We start from the raw sequence: 6,674 nt of genomic DNA, 5'->3' as shown, positions 1-6,674 counted from the left end.
GTGGCTTCTTTTTGGATTCGGCGCTTAAGACCTTGGCGTCCGCGGCCAGCCTGCGAGCTTCGGCTGAATATTGAGGCCCAACAATTCGTCGAGGCCTTGAGACTGGCCACAAGACCACCTTCTTCCTTTGCCGCGGCACCATCAGCCGGCGTCTTTCCTCCAGACCAGCAGTTCTCCTGCGTCATGATGGCGACCCACGCCGCCATTCGTACCATTATTCAAGCCCCGTAACGGCCCCAACCGAAATTTCGGATGTTTCATTGAGAAAAACCTGTAACAGCTTTGTTATAATCTTCTTAGGGGGTACAGCGGCTGACGTAACGCATAACATTACGCTGAATACTTTTGCACTTTCTCACTGCGCGGTTGAAGTGACCAGCTACAAAGTGAGCCAGGAATGCGCCTTTCCTTTCCTCAAAAACAACAGGGAGTCGCGGTGGTTCGGTGGTTATGGTGCTTGGCTGCTGAGCTAACACACGTGGTTTCGGCCCAGGCTACGGCACTTGATTTTCGGTGAACGCTAAATTCTAGAGGCCCGTGCGCTGTGCGGTGTCAGTGCACGGTAAAGAACGCCAGTTGGTCGAAATTTTTGAAGCCCTTCACTACGGCGAACCTCATAGTCCGAGTCGCTTTGAGACGTTAAATCCGCCATAAACCAAATCAAACCATTTTCCAAGACGCATTACTGGCTTTGCCAGTGGGCGCCTCAACAGCGCCGTGAGGTAGAAACACGAACGCCGCTGAAAGCTTGTTTCCAGCTAACTCCTCCTACCCCTATCCTTTCTTACTACCCCCCCCCCCCCGTTTCTTTTTCCTGCTTGTCCGCTTCCTGTCCTTCTCGCCAGCAGCAGCTGAGTCAGGTTTCGATGGCATATGCCATGACTAGCCAAATACAGCTGACGCCTTACAGCTCGTTTGGTCGAAAAGCTAACAGCGTCGTATAGTTGTAGTTGGCACCGACGCTCATGTCAGCCGTTTGCCGCCGGATTCTGTCATACAATTCAGCATTTCGTGAAGCATAATCTTGCTAGGAAGAGCCTAGCTTGCTGCAGGAATTCCGACCGGCGAACTATAATAGGAGAGTGCGGGTGTCTGCCAATTCCTAAAAAAAATCCAATTTTCATTTTCTTCATTGCGGCACCTGTTCCTTCTTCCTTCTTTGTCGTGTGGTTCGGGTGTCCAAAGAGGGACAGAGCATTACTGCGCAATTTCCTTCCCTCAAAAATGAGTTGCCTTCAAAGCTGTTTCCAACGGGCAAGTCGTCGCGCCGAATGGGCGATGGTGTTCCGTGGACCCTGGCAGCGCTGCAACACGCTGTCGCGTTCCGCTCCTTAAGGTGAAGCTTAAGCGTCCTGCAATTTTCTCCTTTCATTGTTATTTCACTTTATTAATAATTAGGCACTAATAGCAGTTAACCCACGGCGGCGTGTCCCACCTCCTGTGGAAATGCCCAATCTAGGCTGTGACGGATTGCCGTGGCTTTGCTGCAGCATATTTTTGAGATTCCATCCTACCGCTCGAACTGGCCCTTCTAGCGACTTACTAATGTCTGAATGGTCGCTTTGGTTTGGTGCATGGCCGTTTAACGTCTCAAACCGTTTCAGGCTGTGAGGGACGCCGCACTGAAGGGCTCTGCAAATTTCGACCAGCAGGTGTTTCTTAACGTACACTACATCGCACAGTACACGGGCGTCTACTATTTCGCCTCCAAAGAAATTCAGCCACCGTGGCAGGGATCTAATTGCCGTTTTTCGGGTGAGCAGCCGAGTGCCAGAATAACCACTGAAGCCACCGCGGCCGCTCCTATCCAAATGGTGTTTGAAAAATATGGCTCCCTTGGCGTGATCAGAACAATATTAAATGACTATGAGCGCGCAAACATTAAAGACTTCCTACTCATCGTTACACCCTCCCAAGGCTTTGCGCCTTCCTTACCAAATGAGACTTCCAACTCGTCTCCCAGTGGCTGAGTGGTTATGGCGCTTGGCTGCTGACCGGAAAGGCACGGGTTTGATCGCTGTTAAAATTGGTTTTTGAGGACTGTAAATGGCACGATGTCTTTCTCATACATATCGGTGGACACCCGAACCGCGCCAAGATCTCGGTTGCAGCAGTCCAATTTCGTTGGAGGCAAAATAGAGGCCCGTGCACGTCAGTGATCGTTAAAAAACCGCAAGAGGTTGGAATTTCTTGAGACCTTCACCACGGCGTCCCACATAGCCTGAGTTGCTTTGGGACGTTAAAGACCCATAATCTCAACATTTTTTTCCACCTAGCGTTCGTACTTTTCTCAGTGCGCTTCAGGGGTCCACCCCCAAAGGGATTCAGTTATGCGCCTTTCTTAGTCAAATCAGGGGAGGATCTCGACTCCGAATAAGATTAGGCTGGGAACTGGACTTCAACTGGACTTTGTCCATGCCGTGAAGTGTCCTATGAACGCGGTCGAACCAAGCCCGCAAGAGCAAAAAGGCCGACTATGCACGTGGGCGTAGAGACGCTCATCCTGACAGTCGTGGAACATCAAAAGGGTCCTGCAGCTCCAAACGTCTCGGTCGCTAATGCCAGTCAGCTTTCGCTGATTAACGCAATAATTGCTAAACGTAGGTCCACTAATCGTTTTATAAGCGCCTCAGACTTGACGGCGGTCGGTTAAACTCGGTTCCTCACTGTGGTGTTGTTTAGCGTTCTTACTGGTTTAAATTTCAAACTGTTTGTGTTGGGCTGGGTTCAATGGCACATAAGCAGCTATGGCCATCGTGCGCCAAGCACAAGTATTGTTTGTTCGTTTGTAGACGTGGGTTCTCTGTACAAGCCTACTTAAATTCAGTGCTGTTTGTGTTGTGTTTTGTTGGGTTTAATGGCGCATGAGCAGCTAAGGTCATCATGCACCAAGCACAAGTATTGTCTGTTCGTTTGTAGACGTGGCTTCTCTGTACAAGCCTACTGCTCTGGACATGACACCAGGATTAGCGTCACCTCCAATGTTAGCCCGCCTATCAGCGGGCGTCGTTCATTGTCCCGAAAATTGACAGATCCACTTGCGTTGCTGCACTCGTGTGTTTCGCAGTCAATTCTTTCTCTGATGGAAGACATAGCTGTACTGCAAACGACTCGTTAGGGGGCGACGCTTCAGGGAGTGTAATACCTACAATTCCAGACACATCTTCGCTGCTACAAACTGCGAACGAAGAATGCAATCCTTGGTGGGTACATAGCTTTTCTTCTGAGCTACTTAGGCGCTACTTTGTCTCTTCATCGGTGTTGCTTGGGAGCTAGAGCGCTGGGGGCGGCGTGCTTTGCGCCAGTGCCGTAAGAACGTTCTGCAGGCTCCAGCAACCAGACACGTTCGCCGAACATTATTGTTTGCTGCCCTCCTAGAAGCTCGCCGCTTTTAAAAATGCTTTTTTGTGTGTGATTACGGCTGGTATTGGCAGTGGTTGCATAATATCACAGTCGGAGAAATAGGTAGTCGAAGCATAGCATTTTCTTTTTTACCAACCAGGCCCAAACTGCAGGCATTTCTACTGCTGTCATGTGCAGCCTTTTCTAACATGCGGCCACCATTTCCCAGACCAGAGGCGCAGGAGGCATCCCATGCTATTACCAGAATAGCATGGGACGAAATGAAGCGAGAACGAAAGAAAACGCCTGTCGGTCTGTCGTTGATTCCTGCCCGTTTTGTTAGGGCTTCTGATCACTTCCCGTAACCATACTTCTAACGTAGCCACGATGGAGACTTACGATAGCTTTTCGTTCGCAGGTGACGAGACGTTGAAACTCACTGGGCCGTGTGGAATACCTACGTCGCGTTTGGACCACTTCTCCAGGGAAGCCACTCCCCTCAGTCTTCGTTTCACTACAGCGGCTGGGTCCGTGACAGTAATGCTGAAGGTGAGAAGGCGACTAGTCATCTAGGCAGCATTGCACTCGGAAAAGCTGAACAGAATTGATGCAATATCCCGCAGTGCTGAATGGCCCTTAGAAAAATTTTGCATTGGCTGTTGTTGGCCAGGGAAGGGTTTCAGGTGGTTTATATATAGTGGCCAGCGAATAGAGAAATACGTATATCTGCATAGGCGAGTACAAGTTACTACACTCAAGATATTTAATATCGCATTCACCTACTAGCACCAAGGAATTAATTTGGAAGGTCAATGAATTGAATCCCGGCGGAGTCGGCCGCATTGCACTGCATGCAGCTGGAGTACCCGGGTTCGAACCCTACCGCAGCGGCCGCGTTTCGATGGAGGCGAAATGCAAAACGCGCCCGTATGCTGTCGATATCAGTGCATGCTAAAGGCCCCAGGGTGGTATAATTTATTCCAGAGACCTCCACTATGGAACTGTTTCTTCGTTAATTTCTCATCTCACTCTCTCCTTTATCCCTTCCCTCACGGCGCAGTTCGGGTGTTCACCGAGGTATGTAAGGCAGTTTCCTAAAAATATATTTAAAAAAATTACCGAAGACGCTTTCAGTCGTCGCGCAGCGGCGGCCGGTAGCCACGCGTGACCTATAGACGCGGCGCACTGCGTTCCTTCATTTGGAGGTGCTGCGCTTTTGCTTTCGCAACCTACCAGGCATAACCAAAGCTAAGCCAACGCCAATTTTTAAGGCGGAAGCCTTTAATGTCTCATCGTTGTAAGCAGCAGTTGTCGACAGAAAATGCCACGCTTTTCAATTGGTGGAAACGGTCGTGACGTCACAGTGCACGAATTTCAAACGGTGCCAATTGTACTTTGGCTAGTAACCATGCAACCAATTGAAGGGGTCGTATAGTGATGCTCCAAGTGTGACTTAGCTTAGTTAATTGCTTAATTACCGAATTAGCCTAATTAGCTTTACTAGTCAGGCCATATAAATAAATTAAACCGATTAAGAAATTGGTCGAGCTCAGGAATCGAACCCCGGTCTTCGGCGTGAGAGACGAGCATGCTATCCACTCCGCCATGCCAGCTCGATGGTTTGGAATGAACAAAGGCGCATCTATTGAATGCGGTGTCTTCACTCACTTTCATCCTCCTCCATTCCCTTCCGGCGAGGTTTAGGTGTCCACCGACAAATGACAGACAGATACATTTGCTTTCCTCAAAAACCAATTTACCGACGAGCGAGGCGTAGAACTGAATGGGCGATGGCGTTCTATGGACTCCTTGGCAGCGTTGCAAGACGCTGTCGCGTTCCACTCTTAGGGGCGAAGCTTAACATCTTAACCACACATCAGTGACCACACTTTAGGTCAAAAAAGTGCCCCCCTGAATTTTGTGAGACAGTTACTGCGTAATTTCCTTTCCTCAAATACAATTTTCATTTTCTTCATTACGGCTCGTCTTTATCTATCTTCTTTCACTCCCACCTCCATTTCTCTACGGTGCGGTTCAGGTGTCCACCGAGATGACCGAGAATTACTGCGCCATTTCCTTTCCTCAAAAAACGTTGCGTTGAAAGGGCAAGGCATCGCGCCGAACGGGTGGTGGCGTTCCGTGGACCCCCTGGCAGCGCTACAACGCGGTGTCGCGTTCCACTCCTAAAGACGAAGCTTAAGCGTCATTAATTAGCAGTTAATTAGTATTCAGGCAATAATCAGTAATTAACCATTAAGTAGTGATTTGTCATCACTTAGTAATTAGTACTCAAATATATGTGACGCCACCAGTGCCACAGAAACCGCGAAGGTGGTGCGGAAAACGCTTCCGCCTCTACCCACTTTAGACAGCCAAAGTGCCCCCTGAATTTTTTTTTATTTTCCTTTATTCAGACCGACCGCGAGCACCAGTCGGCACCGCAGCGACCCGAACATGAGCGCCTCCTCCTGAAAATGACTCGACGATGGCTGCACCCGCACTGATTGAAGCTCAAGCATGAACAGGGTGACTAACTTGTGTTGAAGCAGCGAAATTCAGGTGTCGCACAGTCTATAGAATGAATTTTGGAAACGTTATGTGTGATAAAAGATGGAACATGAAGCATGATGCTCGGCTCCAACGTCACTACCTTCGAAACCCGTGTAATCCACTTGCTCTGAGCGTTCAAGTAATATAAGGTGTTTCACCTAAGGCTTTGCACATTTTTTAAAAAATAGGCTCTGAGTTAGAGGGCGCTTATTTTTCGGCATAGAATTGTCAGCAGTGTGATACATCTGAATAGATTTAAGACGTGCTAACAAGTAGGTTCGTTAAAGAAGGCTCGTTAAATAAGGTGGAATAGTTAACTATTTAACCATAACTCTGAAGCTCCTTGATTATTGAGAGGCGTGTAGCCAAACATAAGTAATATCCATATCAATTTTAGAATATCGAAAAGGCGGTTACCCTTTGCGCTGTGGCGCATCAAATTTTGGGCACATCGTGTCAGAACACCTGCGCTTTCGAGAAGTCTGCAGGCCAAGGAACTCCTCCAGTGGCCTTAACTCGCCAAAATAGCCAAAATTTGTTGTGTCACAGCGCCAACGGTAGCCGCCTTTTCGAAATTTTAGAAACTGATATGGATATTATTTACGGTGACGTAGACGCCTCACTATATTTATAGAGCGTAACAGTGGTATTTAAAAAGTCAACTATTCAATATTAGCCATCCTGCTAGTTAGCACTTCTTAGCTGTATTCTTATCTGACAGTGCTATATCGAAAACAACGCACTTCTAAGTCTAAAATCCTATTTTAAAAAATCATGTCAAG

General features: G+C 48.3%; 1 protein-coding gene across 13 annotated transcripts in view; it reads left to right on the top strand.

Annotated features, from left to right (window-relative positions):
• The first annotated feature begins 3,770 nt into the window (after positions 1-3,770).
• The window catches only part of LOC149324567 (uncharacterized), a 259,754-nt gene continuing 256,850 nt past the window's right edge, over positions 3,771-6,674 (top strand). For all 13 annotated transcript variants that reach the window (XM_089565410.1, XM_089565409.1, XM_089565408.1 and 10 more), the window contains exons 1-2: positions 3,771-3,891; positions 5,757-5,868. The gene's annotated coding sequence lies outside the window, so the exon portion shown is untranslated. The remainder of the gene's footprint in view (positions 3,892-5,756; positions 5,869-6,674) is intronic.

The sequence above is a fragment of the Amblyomma mixtum genome, unplaced genomic scaffold (assembly GCF_055824585.1).
Source record: "Amblyomma mixtum isolate Tamu unplaced genomic scaffold, ASM5582458v1 scaffold_23, whole genome shotgun sequence".
Taxonomy (NCBI): domain Eukaryota; kingdom Metazoa; phylum Arthropoda; class Arachnida; order Ixodida; family Ixodidae; genus Amblyomma; species Amblyomma mixtum.
Note: the sequence above shows the minus strand (reverse complement) of the source record. Positions and strands in the feature narration are given on the sequence as shown.